At 41.7% G+C, this 25,365-nt stretch overlaps 1 protein-coding gene across 3 annotated transcripts in view; it reads left to right on the top strand.

Annotated features, from left to right (window-relative positions):
* LOC134351744 (A disintegrin and metalloproteinase with thrombospondin motifs 20-like) overlaps positions 1–25,365 on the top strand; it is a 697,549-nt gene that overhangs the window by 483,925 nt on the left and 188,259 nt on the right. The window lies entirely within an intron of this gene.

Raw genomic sequence — 25,365 nt, 5'->3', positions numbered from 1 at the left:
CGGATCAAAGGCCGAGATACAACTGTCTGACACAATAAAGGCAAAAATTATGAAAGTCCTTGCAGAACGCAGTCAAGCTACTGTTTGTAGATCTTGGCTTCTGGCTTTTGAATAGGCTGCTTCAGACTACATTTAATTGAAGAGAATCAGTTCAGTGCTATAGGGTTTCATTCCCCACAGGGCAAATGACTTACTGACTGTGAGTTTAACCGTGGTTATAGGTTTTCCAGTATCGAACAGTTTATTATCTCTCGACATGCTGCTCCAGTTGAACAAAGTGGAAAGCAAAATAGCTCCAGTCATCCCTGATGATGCAGCTCACTCTCAGACCTTCACTTGTTCACACAATGTGAAAATCTGTGCTTCTTGGCAAGCAGTTTTGTAGGCTGTGATCTGTAGTCTGGTTTATGTTGGTATGTCAGTAAAATTCATCTGAGCCTTGGCTATCTCATACTCTAGAATTCTCTCACTGGCAATTCAACATGAAACCTTGGCGAGTGTGGCACTATCACTTTAAATGTGGTCAAATAAATTGCTTTAAAACATGCTTCAGCCTTACTCTATTTATAGCTGACTGTGTTTCAATAATTAACCAAAATAAAGGCATCCATTAGTCTTGCGAGACCATGGATCTGCGCCTGGAAAGTCTTCACTCTCCAGGGTGCAGGCCTGGGCAAGGTTGTATGGAAGACCGGCAGTTGCCCATGCTGCAAGTCTCCCCTCTCCACGACACCAATGTTGTCCAAGGGAAGGGCATTAGGACCCATGCAGCTTGGCACCAGTGTCGTCACAGAGCAATGTGTGATTAAGTGCCTTGCTCAAGGACACAACATGTTCCCTTGGCTGGGGCTCGAACTCATGACCTTCAGGTAGCTAGTCCAATGCCTTAACTACTTGGCCACGTGCCCACACAATTAACCAAAATAGACGTTTAAAACAAAGATATTGTGAGTTCAGGGTTTTAGTTGGCTCATTATCATTTCCTGTTTTTACACAATTCTGGGTATGATTGTCACCTTTCACAGCATCCTTTCATGTTCCTTTATGGCCATTTGATTGTCCAACATTCAACATGGGCTGGACCCAATCACAGTGCTCTTGAAGACATGCCCATTTGAAATGAGCTTTCACTCTTTGAAGAATTTAAATGTGGCCCCGTTTAATGTGTGGCAGTAGATGTTATTTTGTCTCAAAAGCTGACCAATGTGAAATAAAAGCAGAGACTTATGAAAATGCTCAGGCAGTCAGGCATCATCGGTGGAAAGAGAGCGAGACTGAGATAGTGTTAATATTTCAGGTTCAAGATTCCCCACCAGAACTGAGGGTGTACTTGTTATTTACCTCAGTAATGTGTTTTTCTTTCAACTTGACCAAACAATTAAAGCTTTAATTGAAATTAACTGGCCAGTCATTGTGTGGGAAGGTCTGTGGTTCACTAAGGATCTAACGCCTTTATTTCCATATCATAAGCCAATATAGAGTGCCCAGGAAACTCACAGACAAAGGCTTTTATGGCAACTGAATAAAGAAAGAAGAATGACCTTGGGTTTTAGTTTGGAAATCTTCAAGAAATTGTAAAAATCTTAGGGGAAGTTGGCAGTAATTTTAAACTGGGTGAATGCAATATGCTTCTCACATAAACCTTTGGCTGGTGTCATAGGGGCCTGTATAACTATCCAAAATCTGAATTATCTTCATACTGAGGTGACAAAAAATCTGGTCAAAGTGCTGTGAAATGCTAAAGATTGCTTATTAAGAAAAAAAAGCTGTAATTAACACTAAACCTGTGAATGGTTCTTAATGATCCACTATCATGCATGACGATAGGCTGCATTACTGTATCAATTATTTTTTGTTTGTTTATGATGCAAGTGATGTGAAGGTCTCCTCCCCTACTCCGCTCTAAACCCAAAAATTAATGGTAGCTTAACTGAAAATGCTTTGCTGCAATTCAGTGTGATTTGAGGTCTTATTCCACTGAAGGTATGTTTCCCACCATGTATAATGTCGTAATGATCAGCCAACACTTTCTCCCTGACCAAAAATACCTTTCTGTTGTCTCAACAAGTATGCTTTGCATTTTCAGTTTTTTTAAATCTGTGTCTTTTTGGTCAATCATTGTAATCCTGTTTCTTTCTATTTGCTATCATTCTTGTGATCATGATACACTTATCTGTTGGGCCGTTCTACTATTTAATACACTTGACTTTCGCACAGTTTATGATACATGATTTACTTTGCGTATTCTGAACAAGTGCCAACATTTTCCCACTGAATTAACTTAATGAATGGATTGCATCTGCACCATCAGTACTTTATGATCCTTTGTTTAAAATGTATTTATTTTTGCATTCATTGTGATATTTATTTTAAGTGACATATGGAAAATAATAACCTTGTTCACAAACCTAATTTCATATTGTAAAATATTAAAGAGCACAATATTGTCAAATCCGTCTGGTGCTTTTAGTATGGTGTAAGCTCTATATAGTTAGCTAAAAATTTCTTCCTAGAGTGTGGACTGTTACTGAGCAAGTTGTTGGAAGCAATTTTTATGATTAGTCTCTGATTTCAGCATCTTGGGTTAAGACTTCTATGTTATCAATATGTATTCCATAAACATAGGACCAGAATTAGACTATTTGGCCCATCAACTCTGCTCTGCCATTGGCTGATTTATTATCCCTCTCACCTCCATTCTCCTGTCTCCTCCCCATAACCATTGGCACCCTTACTAATGAAGAACCTATCAACCTCCACTTTAGATGTATACAATGACTTGGCCTCCACAGTTCTCTGTGGCAATGATTCACCTATGGAATATGACATGCACTGGATTTCGCAATCACTAGGTCTCACTTGTAGCTGTGGACTGTAATAAGTTTTGAGACTTTTGTAGGAAGTACCCTCAGTGACCACCTATACACCTGCTCGTTAATGCAAATATCCAATCAGCCAATCATGTGGCAGCAACTCAATGCATTAAAGCATGCTGACATGGTCAAGAGGTTCAGTTGTTTTTCTGACCAAACATCAGAATGGAGGCAGAATGTGATTTAAGTGACTTTGTCCGTGGAATGATTGTTGGTGCCTGACAGGGTGGCTTGAGTATTTTGGAAGCTACTGATCTCCTAGGATTTTCACACACAATAGTCTTTAGAATTTACAGAGCATGGTGCAAAAAAAAACAAAAAAAACATCCAGTGAATACCAGTTCACTGGCAAAAACACCTTGGTTAATGAGAGAGGTTGGAGGATAATGACCAGACTGGTTCAAGCTAACAGTAAGTCAAATAGCCACATGTTGCAAGAGCGGTGTGCGGAAGAGCATTTCTGAACACAAAACACACCAAACCTTGAAGTGAATAGGTGCGGCAGCAGAAATCCACAAACATACACTCAGTGGCCACCTCATTAGGTACAGGTGGAGAGTAATAAAGTGGCCAGTGAGTGTATATTCATCAGTACCTGACTGACTATATAGTGAGTGCAATATTCAAGTACCTGAACTGGTAGGAAGTTGATATCAATTTATTGAACCCACATATAACTACGTATACATGCATATAAATCCATATATAAGCATATATAAGTACACTGGGTGACTTTGGTTTGATTCAGGGAACTGAGCAGCAAGTGCTAATATTGCTTAAGCACTGGGATGAGTTATCAAACCGTCCCCTTAAGATATTAATCAGATTCCTTTCAATTTTAACTTGCACGAAGAGTATTGGATCTGAACATACTTTGTCTCACTGGAATTGGAATTGGCTTATTGTCACATGTATTGAGGTACAGTGAAAAACTTGTCTTGCATACTGTTCATACAGATCAGTTTGCTACATCGTGCATTGAGATAGAGCAAGGAAAACCAGTAATAGAATGTGAATAATGATACAGACAAATTGCAGCACAGGTAGACAATTATTTTCTTCTATAATTCTTTATTCCTCATAATTGTTGAATCTTGTTTTTGTTGTATGTCATCAGCAACACACCACAGCAAATTTCTAATAGATGTAAATATGCAGTATATGGTGAATAAAGTTGATCCTTGATCCTCTGTAGATTGGTCTACTAATACTTCTCTTCTGTTTGGTAAGGTCTGTTTCAAAGTGCCTGTAGCAGTTGCAATCTGCAGCTAGGATCAATAAGTAAAACGAATCCTGGTCGTCAAGTCTGAATTAAAATGCAGCCAAACTGTAAAATGAATTGACTCTTTCAACTTGATCCTGGGCTACTGTAAATCGCCTTCTGAGTCCCATCCAATGAAAATCATGGATTCAGCACAGCAATCAGTATTTAACGAACAGAGATTAGGCCAAATGAGTGGAAAACGAAACAGAATGGGGCTCTACGGAGTAAGGCACACCTTTGGCTCATCAATAACACAATTTATAACAGCACCAGGAAAGCAGTGAGTCATTACTGACGTTATGGTCCAAGTGATCACCTGCACTATGCACTCCATTAACCACAGGTGCACAATGTGAAACGTGACTTTTCATAGTTTAGTGATGTTCAGAGTCTGGTTTATTGTTACTGAAATATGTCATGAAATTTGGTGTTTTGTGGCAGAAGTACACTGCAAGTCATGAAATTAGACCATCAATCTCAATAAGAAGTATACATTAAGTATTACAAAATATAGAGAGCAAAAATACTGAGATAGCATTCATGGGTTCCTGGACCATTCAGTAATCTGATGGTGGTTAGGAAGAAGCTGTTGCTGAAACATTGAGTGTGGGTCTTCAGACTCCTGAACATCTTTCCTGATGATGGTAATGAGAAGAGGGCATGTTCTGTATGGAGTGGTTCTAAATGATGGATGCTGCCTTTTTGAGGCATTGCCTTTTGAAGATGTCTTCGATGATGGGTGGACAGAGACTATCATGGAGCGGGCTAAGTTAAAACACTCTGCAGCTTTTTCCTATGATTGATGTGGCTCTCCATTGGCTGAGGTTGACCATGGATGTTGTGACCTAGCTATCTATGTTGTTGGTGCAGTGCCATCTCTAGCTGACAAGGCCAATGTGAGAGTGGCCGTCTCTATTGCAAAGGTCCCATCTATAAGTGGTCCCAGCTCTGCTTTCTATGTCTGTTTTCTGCCACTTTTGGGAATTTCCAAGAATGCCCTGTGATTAGGCTAGTGTTACGTAGGTGAGTTGCTGGATGTCATGCTCCATTGGACTAGAGGAGCCTGTTTTGCACTTTATCTCTAAATAAAATAAAATAAAAATTTTCTTTCAAGAGATAGAGGGGAAACTGGGCCTCTAACATAAGATTCTACACTGTGCTCCATATCAATCTTAAAAAAAAATTAAGGAAGTCTTGTTTTAGAAAGTAACCAATCATTAGCAATATAATTACACCTCAAAGCAATTAGAAAAATAAATATATATATATATATGTAATAATTAGGAAACCATTGGGAAATTGGAGAAGCAGATACAATAGGGATATTTTAAAGACACTTCGATCGACATATGGATGTAAGGAAAATGGAAGGTTATAGACTGTGCAGGAGGAAAGGGTTAGATTGATCATGGAGGTAAGTCACCAGAATACCATAAGCAAAAAAACCCATACTATGCTATTCTGTTCTATATTCTACGTTCCAAACAATGGATATACTTTTGTCGTAATCACAAGAAATTCTGCTTATACTGGAAATCCAAAGTAAAACTCAAAATGCTGGAGAAACTCAGCAGGTCAGGCAGCATCTATGGAAATGAAGAAACAGTCAATGTTTTGGCAGAGACCCTCCTTCAGGGCTTGAAAGGAAGGGGGGAGACACCAGAATAAAAAGGTGAGGAGAAGGGAAGGAGGCTAGCTAAAAGTTGATAGGTGAAACCAGATGGGTAAGAAAGGTAAGGAATTGGAGAGGAAGAATGTGATATAGGGAGGAGACTTTCATCATGTGGGTTTGGTTCTACAGTCCTTCCTTAGAGAGGTGAAGTGCTTGTGCTAATCTCCTGTGACAACCTCATTAAGGCACCACTATTTACCTCCTATATTGAGTACAATTTTATAGGATTTGTTCTGGGATTGCACTTTTCCCACTGTGTGCTCAACTCGAATGGAGTCAAAGGAAGGAGTATAGTAAAGGACTTTCAGAAGTTCTTCCAGGTGATGTGAAAGTGAGCAACAAAGCAAATAATTTCAAGGAGCAGGGATCTGTTCCCTTTCACATTACCTTCCCCATAGTACCGACATGTGCACTCTTCAGTGCTTGGGTAGGTAGCCTCCTCCATCAGAATGAAATCTGGCATACGTTCCTGTATCCACAACTTGGGTAACTACCTGCAGAACACTTTGTAAACATTCGTTATCGACACCCAAGGGAACGTGGCAGCAACAAAGCACTAAAGCTTAGATGAGAGCTTGATATAGAACAGGAGAACTGGTGAGGAAGTTTATGGGCAGGATATTGGGGCTAAGAGGGTAAACAGATCAGCCATGATGAAATGATGGAGCAGACTGGATGGGCCAAATGGCTGAATTCTGCACCTATATCTTATGGTCTAATGGACTTATTCAGGCCCTTGGAAAAAGATACTGGCCATGTAGTTTTTCTGAGCCTGTCATATCTTATTAACTTAAGTTAGGTCTTCCTTCAGTCTCTGCAGCTCCAAAGAAAGCAACCTAAGTTTTTTCTAACCTCTCTGTGTATTGCACTCCCTCTAATCCAGGCAGCACCATCTTCAGCACCCTGTTCCAATCCCCCACATCCTTCCTACAATGTCCTAACCAGGGTTTTATAAAGCCGCAACATAGCTTTCTGACTCTTAAGCTCAATGCAATAAGGACAAGCATGCTATTCGTCTTCTTTACAAACATGTTGACTTAAGCGGCCACTTTCAGAGAGCTATGGACTTGGATCCCAGATCCTTCTGTGCATTCACACTGTTAGGGTCTTGTCACTACCTTGTAGTGTCTTTTTACATTTGATCTCCCGAAGTGGAGCATCTCACACTTGGAGAAGATATATATTTATAATAATGATTTTCATGACATGAAGATATCCTTGAATATTTTACAGCTCATGAAATACATTTGAAAAGCAGACACTTTTGTAATGTAGGAAATAAATTTATGGGGCCCTGTACCAATAGTAGTGTAATAATCCACTTTAGTGGTGTTGATAGACAAATGCATGAATGTTAGCCTTAATGAGAGGGAGAGTTCAGACATAGTCTTTTTCTTAGAGCCATTGGATATTGATTTAACATCTGAATCTAATGGTGGCACTCGCAGGAGTATGGACAGAGAACAACTGTGAAAGCCTGAAGAAAATTCTTTTGGACTGACTCTATCATATGGCTCAACAGCTGCATCAGCTGAAACCTGGTCGACAATTGTTTCCCAGCCAAGAGAGCCATGTTCCAAAGGGAGTGTGGAAGCTTAGTGCCAGAGTAGAGATATTTCTCAAGACAGTATAGTTCTCCCCCACACTCCAATTACATAGTTTATGTGAATGCAGGCATATATTTTACAAAGCCATTATGTGCAATGCATGAAAAATTTGATAACCATTCCATGTTAAATGGTATTCTAAAGCCATGCATTTAATGGTAATTTTTCACGTTAATCTCTTTCAGAATGATCGTCGAGCATGCTCTCCTAGTACTCTCCATGATTCAGTGATGTTCCAACTTATTCCTTAAACTTCTGATGACCTTATGACCTTATCCAATGGGACGAATTTATTTGAAAATGCGGGAGGATAGTTTGTAGTTTTCAGGGTGTCTGATTTCAAATAAGATCATAAGCAGCAATGGATTAAAATCAGCAATAAGTTAAATTTGTTTAAATTTACAGATTACCTTTTGAAGGTTTAAGTGCAGGAACACTGTTGGGTCATGGACATGTGGGTTGCACTGCAGACTGTGCACTGAAAATTTAAGATTGTTTATTGTCTGTCTTCAGTACATGAGAGTAAGATTAGCTTTATTTGTCACATACATCAAAACATATAGTAAGTAATAGACGTGATTGGCACCAAATCAAATCAGCAAGGAATGTGTCACCGTGCTTCCAGTACCAACATAGCATGCCCACAACTCTCTGATCCTAATTATACGTCTTTGAAATAGGAGGAGACTGGAGCACCCAGAAGAAACCCACATGGTTATCGGGAGAACGGACAGTAGCGGGAATTGAACCCTGATTTTATAGTTGGTGCTGTAAAGCTATGCGCTAATCACTATGCTACTATACCACCCTATGAGGGTAAAGGAGATCAAAACGATTGTCACTCTAGATCCGATGCTGCAGTAAAAAACAGAATAAGCATAAAGAACATAATAAATATGAATATAAAGCAATCCTATAAAGCACAATGTCAAACAACTGAGTGTGGCTCCATATACATTAGCTGGTGTACTGCACATAAACTGATTGTATGTAAATGAAGCAAGACTGTGAGGTGTGAAGAGTGTAAACACAAAGTGGCAGTGCATTGGGTATGAAGGATGCTGAGAGGAGTGGTTGATGTGGATGTAGTGTACAACATCTCAGTTACTCCAGCTTCTCACACTGAAAGCATTCAGCAAACATATGGAAAATCAAAATAAAAACCACAGATGGAGCAATTCTGAAATAGTGGAAACACTTGGCATGTCATGCAGCATCCATGGGAAAAGAGAGTTAGTCTCTCAAGTTGAAATTGGCTTGTTGATATGAGACAGTTGTTGACAGTGCATAGAAACATAGAAAACCTACAGCACAATACAGGCCTTTTGGCCCACAAAGTTGTGCCGAACATGTCCCTACCTTAGAGATTACTAGGCTTACCTATCACCCTCTATTTTTCTAAGCTCCATGTACCTATCCAAAAGTCTCTTAAAAGACCCTATCATATCCACCTCCACCACCATTGCCGGCAGCCCATTCCACGCACTCACCACTCTCTAAGTAAAAAACCTACCCCTGACATCTCTTCTGTACCTACTCCCCAGCACCTTAAACCTGTGTCCTCTTGTGGCAACTATTTTGGCCCTAGGAAAAAGCCTCTGACTATCCACACGATCAATGCCTCTCATCATCTTTTACACCTCCATCAGGTCACCTCTCATTCCTCATCGCTCCAAGGAGAAAAGACCAAGATCACTCAAGCTATTCGCATAATGCTCCCCAATCCAGGCAACATCCTTGTAAATCTCCTCTGCACCCTTTCTATGGCTTCCACATCCTTCCTGTAGTGAGGCGACCAGAACTGAGCACAGAACACAAAGTGTGGTCTGCCCAGTGCCCTTTATAGCTGCAACATTACCACTCGGCTCCTTAATTTAATTCCACGATTGCTGAAGGCTAATACACTGTACGCCTTCTTAACCACAGAGTCAACCAGCACAGCCACACTGCCAAGAGTCTTACCATTAATACTATATTCTGCCATCATATTTGACCTACCAAAATGAACCACTTCACGTTTATCTGGGTTGAACTCCATCTGCTACTTCTCAGCCCAGTTTTGCATCCTATCAATGTCCCGCTTCAACCTCTGACAGCCCTCCACACTATTGACAACACCCCAAACCTTTGTGTCATCAACAAACTTACTAACCCATCCCTCCACTTCCTCATCCAGGTCATTTATAAAGAAATAAATGACCTGATTGATAAAAAAATATTAAAGATGGAAGATTAACTTTATTAAAGATTAAAGATTAGCTTTATTTGTCACGTGTACATCGAAACACCAAAACATACAATGAAATTTGTTGCTTATGTCAGTGACCAGCACAGTCTGAGATCTACTGGGGGCAGCCCACAAATGTCATCATGCTTCCAGTGCCAACAGAGCATCATACACAAATTGCTGGAGGAAGTCTGCAGGTCGGGCAGCATCTATGGAGGGGAATAAACAGTTCAGAATACGACCCTTCATCAGAACTCCATGGGCATGCACTGTACATCGATTTGGAATGTGGGAGGAAACCAGAGCATCCGGAGGAAACCCACACAGTCACAGGGAGAACGTACAAACTCCTTGCAGACAAGATGGGAATTGAACTCCAATTACTGATCACTGGCGCTGAAGTGCATTGTGCTAACAGTAACGCTACCCTGCTGCCAATGAGATTGCCCTTCTATTTGTAAGCCTTGTGACCAGTGGTGTACTACAGGATTGGTAGTGGGACTCTTACTACTATCAAAGTAGTATGTATATATAATAAGTTTGCAGATGACGTAAAAATGGACTGTTGTTGATAGTGAGGAGGATAAAGAATAATATTGGTCAGCCAGCGAGTTGGTTAGTGGTAGCAGATGTAATTTAATCCTGGTAAATGTGAGCCCATAAGACATGTCTCTATAATTCCCTTTATCCAGCCATAAAACTGATACATCTGACTTTATCGTCTTTCTCTCAAACTGCAGGGTAAATTCTATCATATTGTGATCACTGCCTTCCTTTACCTTAAGCTCTCTAATCAAATCTGGTTCATTACACAACACCCAATCCAGAATTGACTATCCCCTAGTGGGCTCAACCACAAGCTGCTCTAAAAAGCCAACTTGTAAGCATTCCACGAATGCCCTTTGCTGGGATCCAGCACCAACCTAATTTTCCCAGTCTACCTGCATATTGAAATCACCTATCTCTGTCATAGCATTGCCCTTATTACATGCCTTTTCTATTTCCCATTGAAATTTATACTCCACATCCTGACTACTTTTCGGGGACTTGAATGTGACTCCCATCAGTGTCCTTTTACCCTTGCATTTTCTTAATTCTACCCACAAGGATTCTACGTCTTCCGATCCTATGTTTCCTCTTTCTAAGGATTTGAAATAATTTTTTACAAACAGAGCCACCAAAACCCCTCTGCCTACCTGCCTATCCCTTCGATACAAGGTGTATTCCTGGTTGTTAAGCTTCCAAGTATAATCTTCTTGCATTCATGTCTCAGTGATGCCCATAATGTCATAGCTGCCAACCTTTAACTAGGCTACAAGATCATCTGTCTTATTCCCTAAACTGTGTGCATTCAAATACAATATCTTCAGTCCTCATAAACTCTTCTTGGGCTTCCAGCTGGGTCAAGATATTGATTTGAACTGACATTTCAATGACAAACTCTTCCACCTTCATGAAGGTGGCGGAGTTTGTCATCGAAACATCAGTCAAAATGGACACCTGGACCTGGCTGGAACCCCAACAAGAATTTATGTGTCATGTGTGTCAGGAAAGAACTAGATCCTTTTTCATCATCATGCTTTTCGATTTTGCCCCCATGTTCACCTCATCCCACTGAAAGCAATTCTGTGAGGTGATACATTTGGTGGGGCCTTATGTCAGGGTAGCATTTACCCCGTGAATGGTAGGTGCCTAAGGAGGATTGAGGAACAATGGGACATAACTGTACAAGTCCAAGCACCTCTGAAGGTAGCAGCACGTTTAATTGTGGTAGTTAGGAAGACACATATAGGGTGTTTGCCTTCACAGTTTCCACTTCATGTCTACATTTCTTGCTGTCTCAGTAAAGCAATCAAAATAGTCAAAGACCCCACCCACCCTGAACATTCTTCCACTGGGCAGAAGATGCAAAGCCTGAAAACACTCCAGGCTCAAGCACACCTCTGCCCCTTTGTTATAAAACTATTAAATGATCCCCAAGTATGATAAGATAAACTGTTGTGCTTAAAGTCTACCTAATTATGCCCTGGTATCTTATTGTCTGTCTGCACTGCACTTTAACATTTTGCTCTGCATTCTGTTACTGTGTTTTCCTTGTACCACCTCAATGTACTGTTGTTGTGAAACCATCCGCATGAATGTCATGTAAAACAAAATGGTTTTCACTTTTACTGGGCACAAGGAAAGCAGCACAGTCACAACCACAGCATCAGTGTTTCAATTCTAATGCAGTCCGTAAGGAGTTTGTACGTTCTCCCTGGTGACCACGTGGGTTTCCTCCAAGTGCTCCAGTTTTGCTCCCACATTCCAAGAAGATGTATTGTTTAGGGTTAGTTAGCTATGTTGCCACCGGCAGCATGGAGAGACCTGCAGGCTGTGCCCAGTGCATATGTGACACAAATGATACATTTCACTGTAAGTTTCAATGTTTATATGTGCATGTGACTAACAAAACTATTCACTTTAAAGTGAGATATTAAACTAATTAACCAATTTAATATTGAATATAAGAGAAGGAAGTTCTACTCTGAGTACATCTTTATGAAATATTGGCTAATGCACAGCTGGAATATTTTGTACATTTCTGGTTACCTTACGACAGAGAGTATGTGGCTGCATGGGACAGGCTGCTGATGAGATCTGCCACAATGCTGCTTGGGGCAGGAAGTTCCAGTTATGAGGAGAGACTGGATGTGCTGGTCTTGTTTGCCTTGGCACAAAAGAGGCAGAGAGGGACTGAATGGAGGTGTAAAAAAATTGTGAGAGGCTGAGATTGAGCTAATAGTAAGAAATTTCCCTCCATGGTTGAAGTGTCCAAGTCAGGGGGGTATAGGTTGCGATGAAGGGAAAGAGATTTAAAAGGGATCTGTGGAAGATGTTGTTCACCCAGAAGGAAGATCCAATCTGGAATACCCTACCTGAAAAGAAATTTGAAACAGGTAGTCCTATGATAGAATCATAATCAAGTTTGTTATCATTGCTATACACTGACAAATGTGTTGTTTTGCAGCAGCAACACATATGAAATGCTCAGAAATCTTACAGTTGTTTCCTTCTGCACAATGCTGACTTCTGCTGGTCCCACCTGCAAGAACCCGGAGCCTCAGGAGGTTTTTAAAAAATAAATAAATATTCAACCTCGTTATCTGATATAGACCTGTGATTTCTGCCCTGTTATCTCTGGAGCTCGGAATGCAAACTGATTGGATTTCACCGTAAAGTGGGTAGAGTCTGCATCAGCCATGCATTGTCTGTAAATGGTCCCTCTTCCAGGTGTTAGCATTTGCAGAGTCACTGCAGCCCATTGGAATGCGAACCTGCTGCACTCTGCTGTAAACACTCATTGTTACTCCTGATGGAGGAACTGTCAAGATAAACCTACCGTTCAGAACTTGACATGCCACATATTCAGCAGCTGCTAATGATTCCTGACGCTGAGAGTCACTGACATGATGTGAGACAGGTTTCTTCCCTTATCTAACTGACACAAGGGAATCCCTCTTGGCTTTGAGCCTTGCACTAGGCAATTGTTTAATTGGGGACAATGCCCTTTAATCTTTCATTTCGGAGGCATAATTCATGTCATTCCTGCAGGGAATGTTATATCTTATTTATTTATTTTAATGAGAGATACATCACAGTAGCAGGCCTTTCTGGCCCATGAGCCCACGCTGCCCAATTTCACCCATGTGACCAATTAACCTATTAACCTCTACATCTTTGGAACATGGGAGGAAACCGGTGCACCCGACAGGAAACCCAAGAGCTCACAGAGGGAATGTACAAACTGGATGCGGACAGACGCGGGAATTGAACCCAGGTCACTGGCACTGTAGTAGCGTTACACTAACCACTACCGTGCCGTCCGTACTCCACTACCTCAGCCCTACACTCTCGGCCTCCTGCTCTTCAATCCTCTGTCTCTCCAGATACCTTTTCTAAGAGCTCCTCTGCTTCTACAGAGCTTATCTTTGGAGTGCTTGAGTCATGGAGACATGACAGAGGGAGGACCATCTCATTTTTAAACCACTTCATTCTCCCCACATTTTTATTAGGTTCTGTGTCCCCCCAACCAGATTCTATCATTCTCCAACAGAGCAGGAGCAATTTACAGTAGTCAATCAGACTAGGATCACACACAAAATGTTGGAGGAACTCAGCATGTCAGGCAGCATTGTGGACCCTTCATTGGGGGTAGGGGGGAACGTCGACTCAGAAAATGAGAGGCCTGCGTCGGGCATTTTCGTGCCTTACAAGGGCGCAGATTGGAAGTCTGTGTGGGGCGCCACCCCTCGCACAGACACTGGAGCAATGTGTGATTAAGTGCCTTGCTCAAGGACACAAACACACTGCCACAGCTGAGGCTCAAACTAGCGACCTTGAGATCACTAGACGAACGCCTTAACCACGTGGCCACGTGCCCACCCTTCATTGGGACTGGAAAGGAAAGGTGGGCAGAAACTACATTAAGACGGTGGGGGGGAAGGGAAGGAGTACAAGATGACAGGTGATAGGTGAATGGGGGAACGTAGGCAGGTGGGGGAGAAGAATGTAGTGAGAAGCTGGGAGGTGATAGGTGGATAAGGTAAAAGACTGAAGAATAAGGAATGTACATATGGGTGGTAAGAGACAGCATTGCCAGAAACATGGTAGAAGAACCAAAGTAGGTAAGGAATGATGCATGGCGAAGTAGACCTTTTACTAATCAATTCTATCTGTTCAACCACATTTGTTAGTCGTTATTTCTTCCGTCAAGGACATATGGGATAGTGAGATCATTGTGGAGCATGACAATATACCGAAGCATTTTGAGATAAATAAAGAGGTGGTGTTGGATGTCTTTAAGAGCATTATGGTGGATAGCTTCCAGGGCCTGATATTGATATGCCACAGGTTATTGAGGCAATGCAGACATGAGCTTGATGATACCTTGACCAAAATCTCACTGGCCGCAGGCAAGGTCCTAGAGGACTGGTGAATAGTTAATATTGCTCTGTAGTGCATGAAGGGAAATAGGGATAGACCGGCGAGTCACACATCAGTCTTCCCTTCAGCATCACACTCTACATCTATGCCCCATTTCTATTGATAAGACCACAAGACATAGGAGTAGAATTAGGACATTCAGACAATCAAGTCTGCTCTGACATTCAGTCATGACTGTCATTCCTATTCACATAATTCAGGCCTTTAATAATAGAGCCGTGGGGTCATTTATTTATTTTGTTACTGAGAGATACAGTATGATAACAAACCCTTCTGGTCCAACGAGCCCACGCTGCCCACTTACACCCATGTGACCAATTGACCTGCTAACCCGTAAACCCATGCAGTCATGAGAGATGTTACAGAGGGCAGCGGGAATTGAACCTGCGTCACTGACACTACAATAGCAGTTTACTAACCTCTACACTATCGTGCTGCCTCATTATATGGCATGGAGAAAGAGCTGTCGGCCAACCATGCTGTCACAATGGCTCATGTCCCTCCAGACCACTCCTATCCAGGTACTTATCCAAATGTCTTGTGAATGTTGCTAATGCACCTGCTTCAGCCACTTTCTCTGACAAATCTGTACAACACTCTGCTTGAAGAAGTTGCCCTTTGAGTCTATTTTAAATCTTAACCCTCTCATCTTAAACCTACACCCTTGAGCTTTTAGCTCCCCTTCCTTGGGGAAAAATTATGTGCATTGACCATGTCTATGTCTCTCATGATTTTATAAACCTCTCTAAGATTGCCCCTCAGTCTCCTACATTCCAAAGAATAAAGTACTTGCCTAGTTAACCTCTTCCAATAACTCTGCCTTCAGGTCCTGGTAGCATCCCTTTAAATCTGGTCTGTACTTTTTCCAGTTTAATGATGTCCTTCCTAAAATGGGGTGACCAAAGTTGTACATGATACACCAGGTGTGGCCTCACTAACAACTTGTACAACTTGACGAGATCTCTCATGGTGGGTTCATCCAGCAGATGAGATCCATGGTGAATTGGATTTCCCAAAGAACACAAAGGGTAGTGGTCAATGGTACTTATCCTGACTGAAGGTTTGTAACCAGTGGTGTTCTGCAGGGATCTGTACTGGGACATGTACTGTTTGTAATTATATATAAATGACTAGGATGAAAACACGGATGGAAGGGTTAGTAAATTTTCTGGTGACACAAAAATTGGGGACATTGTGGATGGTTTAGAAGACTGGCAAAGGATAGACAGGAAATAGATCAGTTGCAGATATGAATGGAGAAATAACAGGAGGACGTTAATGCAGCCAAGTGTGAAGTGCTGAAATTTAGGAGATCAAATGTAAAGGGAAAGTTCACAGTTAATGACAGGACACTCAGCAGTGTTGGTGTACAGAGGGTGCTTGGGTTCCAAGACCATAGCTCCCCGAAAGTGGCAGCATACATTCATCGGGTGGTAAAGAAGGTGTATGGCATGCTTACCTTATTATCTGGGCATTGGGTTTGACTCTAGTTAGGATGCATCTGGAGTATTCCTTTCATTTCTGGTGTCCCTACAAGTGGAATCTTTGGAGAGATTGAAGAGCAGGTTTTACAGGATGCTGCCTGGTTCAGAGGGCATGTGCTATGAGGAGAGGTCATACAAACTTGGATTATTTTCTCTGGAGCGGTGGAGGCTGAGAAGAGATTTCATAGAAGTTTACATGATTATGAGAGACATTCACAGACAGCTGGATACTTTTTTCCCCAGGTTTGAAATGTCAGATACAGGAGGGCCTGCTTCTAATGTCAGAAGAGGTAAATTCAACAGAGACTTCAGAACTTGAGATAGTTAATGGGGATGTCTTGGGATAGCTGCAGTACAGCAAAGGACATACTGGATATCTTTAAAATGCAAGAAGGTAGATAAATCTCCGGGGGTTGATCAGGTAAATCTAAAAACACCGTGGAAAGCTAGAGAAGAAATTGGAAGACCACTGGCTGAGATATGTGCATCATTATTGGTGACGGATGAAATGCAGGAAGATTAGACGATGGAGAATGTTGTGTCTTTATTTGGGAAGGGCTGCAAAGAAAAGCCTGTGAATGATAGATCAATAAGCCTAGCATCTGTGGTAGGGAAGTTATCACTTACGGAAGTAGGGTGATCCTGATGGAGAAGATATACATGTATTTAGAAAGACTGACGTTGATTAGGGACAGTTAACCCAGGCTTGTGCATGGAAAACATGCCTCATGAATTTGACTGAAAATTTGAAGAAGTTGAAAGGTTAATGAGGACAGGAGAATACCCACCATTTATAGACTTCATTAAGGCCCTTGCTAAAGGTCTACATGGTAGAATGCTATGGAAAGTTATGTCCATAAGACCATAAGATATAGGAACAGAACTAGACCATTTGACCCATCGAGTCTGCTCCGCTATTTCATCATGGCTGATCCAATTTTCCTCTTGTCCCCAAACTCCTGCCTTCTCCCTGTATCCCTTCACGTCCGAACCAATCAAGAATCTATCAACCTCTGACTCAAATATACACAAAGACTTGGCCTCCACAGCTGCCTGTTGCAAAGAATTCCATACATTCACCACTTTCTGGCTAAAGAAATGTCACGTGGGATCTAACAAGAGCTAGCCAATGTGATACACGGTTATCTTGATGGTAGCATATGGAGGATAATGGGGGTGTTGGTGGTTGGACTGGAGACAAATGACTAGAGGTTCTCTCCATGTGTCAGTGCTAGGCTTATTGTTATTTGTCATCGATAGCAATGTTGTAGATGAGAATGTGCAAGGCATGATTAGTGAGGTAAACCAATAGTAATGACTTACAAAGGAATCTTGATCAGTTAAGGAATTAGGCTGAGGAATGGCATATAAGGAAAGATAAATATGACAGTAGGACCTTCGCAGTAGGTTGTCGGGCCCTGGGTAGTGTTGTAGAACAGGGAGACCTAGAAGGGACCAATGAAAAAGATAGCAACCTTCCCATCATTTCTCCTTAGAACAGGCCCTCAGATCCCAGCAACATCTTGTAAGTCTCCTTGCACTCTTCCCAGTTTAATAGCATCTTCCTATATCAGGAGGTTCAAAACCGAACACAATATTCCCAACTCAGCCTCACCAGGGTCTTGTACAACTACAATATAACATTCCAACTTCTATTCTCAATGCCATTACTGATGAAGACTTCAAGAATAGAAGTTGGAATGTTATATTGTAGTTGTACAAGACCCTGGTGAGGCTGAGTTGGGAATATTGTGTTCGGTTTTGAACCTCCTGATATAGGAAGATGCTATTAAACTGGGAAGAGTGCAAGGAGACTTACAAGATGTTGCTGGGATCTGAGGGCCTGTTTTAAGGAGAAATGATGGGAAGGTTGCTATCTTTTTCATTGGAGCATCGGAGGTGACCTTATTGAGCTACATAAAACTACGAGACGCACTGATAGAGTCAATGCGCACAGTCTTTTCCCCTGGGTTGTGGATTCAAGAATTAGAGGATGTAAGTTTAAGGTGAGAAGGGAGATACTTAATAAGAATCTGAGGGGCATCCTTTTCACCCAGCGAGTGGTCAGCATATGCAATGAGCTGTCAGGAAAAGTGACTGAAGCAGGCAGTTTAACAAAATTTAAAACTACTTGGACAGGTACATGGATAATTATGTTGAGAGGTATATAGGCCAAATGCAGGCAAAGGAGACTGGCTTAGATAGGAACCTTGGTTGCATGGCCCAATAGGAGTGAAAGGCCCATGTTGAAGCTGCGTAACTATGACTATGAATCTGTGAGATTATTTGCAGAGAGAAATGGTAGGGGCTTGGAATGTGCTCCAGTGGCAGTGGTGGAGGGAGATATGATAGTGACACTTAGGAAGCTCTTAGATAGGCACATGAATATTGTAATGGATGGATCTATTTCTTTTAGAACAATGACCCCCCCCCCCTTGGAACTACGTATTGATCTGTCTTCTGCTCATGTGCTGTTGTCTACGCATGCACATTGTTCTCTCCTTCGCTGCAATGTGAATACACCAGTTAAAGCCAACTCCCCCGAGCATGGTTTTACTTCATCGATATGTAGTTGTGCACGGACATAACAAATTGGCGATGAGTACAAATCTAAATGCCAGTAAATATCACGAACTGCCCTGACAGTTACGGGATGAAACAGCGAGAGCTAAAACTGCATGAGAAATCTGTCATGGACTCTAATAAAGGGACATGAACAGTGAAAGACGTGCTGCATTTAAAGTGAAAATAACATGGTGATGGCTTCTGTCAGGAGAGTTGATGAATTTGATAGCGTTAATGAAGGCTGGGAGTCATATATCAAGAGGATTGAACTGTATTGTAACACGAACAACATGGAGGAGCACAAGAAAGCTACTATACTTGTTAGCTTATAGCTTAATAGGTGCAAGAATGTACAGTCTCTTACACAGCTTAGTAACTCCTACAAAGCCAGCAAGCAAGATCTTCAATGAAACTGCTACAATTTTACAAAATCACTTGAACTCTAAACTGCTGGTATTAGCTGTGAGATTTAGATTTTACAAAAGGAACAAGACAAAATATGAAAACATTTCTGAATGCAGTGTAAACTTTCCCAGTACTGTGACTTTAGAGATGGACTTTCTGATGGAGTAAGGGACAGACTTGTCTGTGTCCTGCATAGTCAAAGCACTCAAGAGAGTCTACCGTCTGAAAGAGACTTAACCTTAGAACAGGCATTGACCATTGAAACATCATTAGAGACTGAAGAAAAAAGGATGCAACAGAACCACAGAAAAAGGAGTTTAGAATGTGAAATGCACAAAATATCCCTGAATGGTGCAAAAAGCCAAAGATGTTATTGATGTGGCAAATTCTCCCATGATGCAAATAACTGTTGGTTCAAAGAAAAAGTCTGTAGAAAGTGTCACAAACAAGGTCACATAGAATGTGCAAGGCAGACAAAAAGCACAATCAAACAAAAAATTCATCCCGAGAGAAGAGTTTCGCATACAAAACTCAGCAAATGCATAAAGTGACCAAATGTGAAACAGACAACAAGAGTTTGATGAAAGTGTGTTTTCATGGCTAGAATTGCATAATATTACTGAAGCAGATCACAAAATCATATGGATCACAATAGATGCATCTGGTGTAAAACTGAAAATGGAACTAGACACAGGGTCAGCTTCGTTTATAATTAGAGGCTGACTACAACAGACTGTTTTCTAACCTACCATCAGAGAAGTGATGCTAAAGACTTACACAGATGAAAAAGTGTCTCCTAAAGGCAAACTGAGGGAAAATGTGATGTATGGAGACCAAACACAACAGTTAGAGTTTTATGTATTGAAAAGTGGAGGGCCAGCACCTTTTGAGCGTGAATGGTTGAGAAAAATCCAACTAGACCGGCACTCAATCAAAGCTCTCAGTGTGGTATTAACAGGCAATAGCAGCCCAAATCGTAGCACTAACCAAAGGCTGTCACAGCTGCTTAATGCTAATCAGAAGGTGCTTGAGAAGGGAATAGATAAACTTGGCCAAAACCTGTCTGGGGTGCCAAAAGGTTCAAAATACACACCCACAAACACAATTACACCCATGGGAGTGGCCATCTTCACCATGGCAAAAAGTACATATTAACTCTATTGGGTCATTCATGGACTCCTTGCTTCTGATTGCTGTGGATGCTTATTTGAAGAGGCCAGAGACTACACCAATGAAGACAACCACCTCAGCAAGGACTGTCTGGACGGAGGACTATCTTCACCAGAAATGGCTTACCCGAACAAATTGTGAGTGATAATGGATCACAATACACATCAGAAGAATTCTGACTGTTCACGAAGAAAAATAGCATCAAAAAATGGCATTTCATGTCAGCGCCTCACCAGCCAGCAATGAATGGGTTAGCTGAAAGCTTATCCAAATCTTTAAGAAGTTCATTAAAGTGATGGGCAAGGAGGACATTTCTCTACAGCACAAGGTGGACACCTTCCTTTATGTGTATCAGAACTCTGCTCATGCGACAACAAATCAAACACCTGCAGTGCTGTTCATGAGCAGGGATCTGAGATCTCACATAGACCTCCTAAAATCAGACCTGCAGAGGAAAGTACAGAATAAAAAGTTCAGCCAGTTGCCAAGTGAAGCAGGAAGGAGCTTTGACATTGGACAGGAAGTCCTAGTGCGTGATTATCGAGAAGACAAGTGGAGACCCTGCAGGATAGCTAGGAGAACTGGACCACTGATGTGGATGTTGGAGATCAGACATGGAGACATCGTGTGGACCAGATACTGAATTCTCCATCAAAGAACACACCTGAGTCGAATGCATGCAACAGGATGGACACATTACTGTCACCGGACTTAACTCTCAGTGATTATGTCACTGACAGCAACATGACGCCGGAAACCAAGTAATCTTGGTCCAGACACCTACCAAACCTTACGCTGCTCCACAGGTCCAGAGGCATGATGAGATCGTTACTGTTGACAAGACACATGCCAAACCTGATGCCACTCCACAAGTCTAGAGGTGCTGTCCTGAAAGAAACATAGCGCCACCCAAAACACTGACCCTTTAGAACAGTGAAGTTAGTTCTGGACTGTTATTGTGAAAGTGTGTTTTTACTTGGAATATGGGTTTATGAAAGGAAAACTGAATGTTTTGTACATATACAGTTTTATGTTGCGTTCATCTAAAGGGGGAGGAGGTGTGATGTACGGATCTATTTCTTTTAGACCAATGGCATCCCAGCACTAAATATTGATCTGTTGTCTATGCATGTGCATGGTTCTCTGTCCCTTGCTGCAATGTGAATACACCAGTTGAAGCCATCTCCCGTGTCCATGCTTCTATTTAATCGATATGTAGTTGTGCACAGACACAACAGATATGAAGAGAATGGAGGGATATGAACAACTTGCAGGCAGAGGGATTCAGTGTCATTAGCTTAATAAATTCTGCACAACCCCATGGACTTGTGTCCTGTGCTGTACTCTTTGATGTTCTCTGTTCTATGGTCTAATTGCAGCATTGGCTCTCAGTTCCTATACTCAGAGCCCTGAATGATGAAGGCCAACATAACAAACAATTTCTTCATCAGTATGTCTAGTTGTCATGCCACTATAAAGCAAACAATGTACTTGTACTCCTCGGTTCGCTGCTCCACAGCACTCCCAAGGGCTTGACCATCTGCTGTACAAGTCCTACCCTGCTATCACTTCCAACTGTGCACCACTTAGCACTTGTCTGAATTGAAAGATATTCGCCACTCAATGCCTCACTTAGCCTGCTGATCAAGAAACTCCTCTGATTTTTATAACATTTATGACATCACCTATTTTAGTGTCAACTGCAAACTTAATGCCAATGCTGTTTCTTAAATCTCCTCTGCGGCTGCTCTGCTATGGAGGGAACAAACTTGTGCAGCCCTTCTCCAGCCATCCCATTCAGAATGTAAATGCGAATCAAGGCAAAAAGAACTGAATGATTAACACCATTTCCGCTGCAACAGATCCGACGTTTTAGTGGCGTCACAATGACAATCTCACACTCAACATCTGCAAGACCAAAAAATTGATTGTAGACTTCAGGTAGTGGAAGACAGGAAAGCCAGATCCAATCCTCAATGAGGGTGTCAGCAGGGGAAAGGGTGTGCATTTTTAAATTCCTGGGTCCCAGCATCTCAGCCTATCTATGCAGGGCCCAACATATTTTTGCAATCTGAATGAACCTATGCCAGCAGCTCTACTTCCTTAAGAGTGTGAGAAGATTTGATATGGCACCAAAGACTCTAACAAATTTCTACAGATGTACTGTGGAAAGCTTTCTGACTGGTTGCATTGCCCTCTGGTATGGAGGCGTCAATGCCCACTGTCATAAGAAGCTTCAGATGGTTCTAGATTCAGTTAGCTCCATCACGAGTGCAAAAATCCCCACCATCGAGGGGATCTTCTAAAGGAGACGACAGCCATCACTCGGACTCTCACCATGCAGGACATCTTCTCATTAATACCAACAGGAAGGAGGAACAACACATTCCATGTTTTGGGAACAGTTGCTGCCATCAGATCTCCAAATGGTCCATGAACTTGTGAACACTACCTGACTATTCCTGTTTTGCAATACTTACTTGTCATAACCTACTGTCATTTATTAAACCTATACTGCTGCCATAAAACAACAAATTTCACAACTTATGCCAGTGACAATAAACCTCATTCTGATTCTGAAGTCTTTTCTTTCAGTTGAACTTCTATTCTCTGCAGTTGGGTGAACAAACATTTTAGTCCTTCTCTCTGCTCATTAGGTTGTGCAAAATTGTTGAGGTATGGTTGCTTTATTACTTAGGCCTTTAGGGTCCAGCTAGGTTGCATTCTTGAGGGTCATGTACACCTGAGAATAAATCCAATAATTTTATTTCCTGAATCATCGGTTTGAAAATAGACCATTTGACCTAAATAAGGTCATAAATGTTCACAAGGTCAGCATGAGAAATTACTCCGCTCTTGTTTCCACCTTCAGTGCTGAGCTGAGAAAACAATAAATGCCCTAAACTTTCCTGCTGAAGCGGTACTGGTTTTAATTAACCTGTTTTTCAGACTTTATAATTACCATTACTCTTGAGAAAATTCATCTCAAAATGATGTGATTTTAGGTAGAAATAGGCACACTTCTGCACTTCAAGCTCTGAAATGTGTTATTTGTGAAGATCCCTCTAACCATTGGAGCATTTCTGTTCCCTTTGGAGCCTGTGGAGATTGGCGTGTCATCAAAAACTCTGACAAACTTTTATAGATGTGTAGTGGAGAATGTATTAACTGGCTGCATCACAGCGTGGTATGGAAACACCAATGCCTTTGAATGGAAAATCCTACAAAAAGTAGTGGATTTGACCCAGTACACCATGGGTAAAGCCCTCCCAAACATTGAGCATGTCTATATGAAACTCTGTCATAGGAAAGCAGCATACATCATCAGAGATCCTCAATCCTCACCACCCAGTCCATGCTCGTTTCTCATTGCTGTCATCAGGTAGAAGGTGCAAGAGCCTCAGGACTCACACCACCAAGATCAGGAAAGGTTACTACCCCTCAACCATCAGGCTGTGGAACAAAAGGAGTAACAACACTCACTTGCCCATCCATTGAGATGTTCACACAAACAATAAACTCATTTCAATGACTCTCTATCGTGTTATTTCATGTTCTCGTTATTTATTCCTATTTATTTATATTTGCAATTGCACATTTTGTTGTCTTCTGGTTGATCTTTCATTTATCTTGTTATAATTACTATTCTATAGATTTGCTGAATATGCCGACAGAAAGATGAATCTCGCGGTTGCATATGGTGAACTGTTATGTACTTTGATAATAAAATTTACTTTGAACTTTGAACCTTTTAATCCTCAACTATCCAGTGGTTAATTAATGAGAAGCAGGGATACAATTTCAGATTGTATGCATTGCAATATGGATTTAGAGTTAATCGTGAAAGGACTCCAGCTGCTTCCCCGTAACAGTGAGCAGAATCAAAATGGTGCATGCAGTATGATTTAAATGTTTCATTGTGGAAACACCTCAGGAAATGACATTCATTTCTCTCATTCTTCACCCAGATGTGCAGCAGGCTTGCGTATCTCAGATTTGGTTGTCCCACACATACTGAGTTGGGGTGCAGGACCATTCATAGATGTCGGAAGCTGCAGTAATGAATTTATCATGGTACCACAGTCAGATGAAAATGAGAGAGGATGTAACAATCTGTTCAGCGGAGAATACATTAAGGGAGACTGTTGGGAAAGTGTGTGCTCAGGAGAGGCACAATTCTTCCTGCCAAAGGCTGCCTGCTGCTGACAGAAGCAGACTGTGTCTGTAGGCTTTGCGAAGGATTTCCAGTCTCTCTGATCATCTCCCCTTCTAAAATCCTACTTAAATTTCAAGTGAAGAAGCTGAGATTACCTTCTGGGCTGGCGCACTGAACATAAACAATTACTCAGATTCAGATTCATTTATTGATCCCCATGGATTATATATTCAAGTCAAACACAATCTAACCTTCAGCTGCACCCCCCTCCATCCCAGTAGGTTTTGTTGCATTGGGAAGCCTCGATGCTGAATTTTCCACCTTCCTATCTGTATGTTGCCCAAGGTAATGACCATTTCCAAAACTGTCTTACAACTCAGGTTGGAGAAGCAACACCTCATATTCCATCTGAATAGCCTTCAATCTAATGGCATGAACTTTAATTTCTCTGATTTCCAATAATTACTGTCCCCTCTCCTCTTCTCTTTCCACATTCCCCATTCTGGCTTCTCTCACCCTTGTCTTCTCCTCACCTGCCCATCATCTCCCCCTCTTCCCCAGAGTTCTCTCTTTTCTTTCATTGTCCACTGTCATCTCTCAGATTCCTCCTTCTTCAGCCCTTTACCTTTTCCACCTATCACCTCCCAGCTTCTCACAACATCATCTCCTCCTCCAGCCTCACCTTGATCCACCTATCACCTGCCAGCTTGAACTCATTCACCCTCCCACCCCCCACCCCCCACCCCCCACCTTCTTATTCTGGCTTCTAACCCTCTTCCTTTCCAATCCTGATGAAGAATCTTGGCTCCCCTGCATAGATGCTGTCTGACCTGCTGCATTCTTCCAGTATTTCCTGTGTGTGGCTCACATTTTGCTGCCCTTGGGCAACATGCAAATATCCTAGGGAGGCTGTGTTTGTTTTCCTTGGAGCAGTGTAGGCTCAGGAGCGGGTCAGA

Source organism: Mobula hypostoma, chromosome 9 (genome assembly GCF_963921235.1).
Source record: "Mobula hypostoma chromosome 9, sMobHyp1.1, whole genome shotgun sequence".
NCBI classification, from domain to species: domain Eukaryota; kingdom Metazoa; phylum Chordata; class Chondrichthyes; order Myliobatiformes; family Myliobatidae; genus Mobula; species Mobula hypostoma.
Note: the sequence above shows the minus strand (reverse complement) of the source record. Positions and strands in the feature narration are given on the sequence as shown.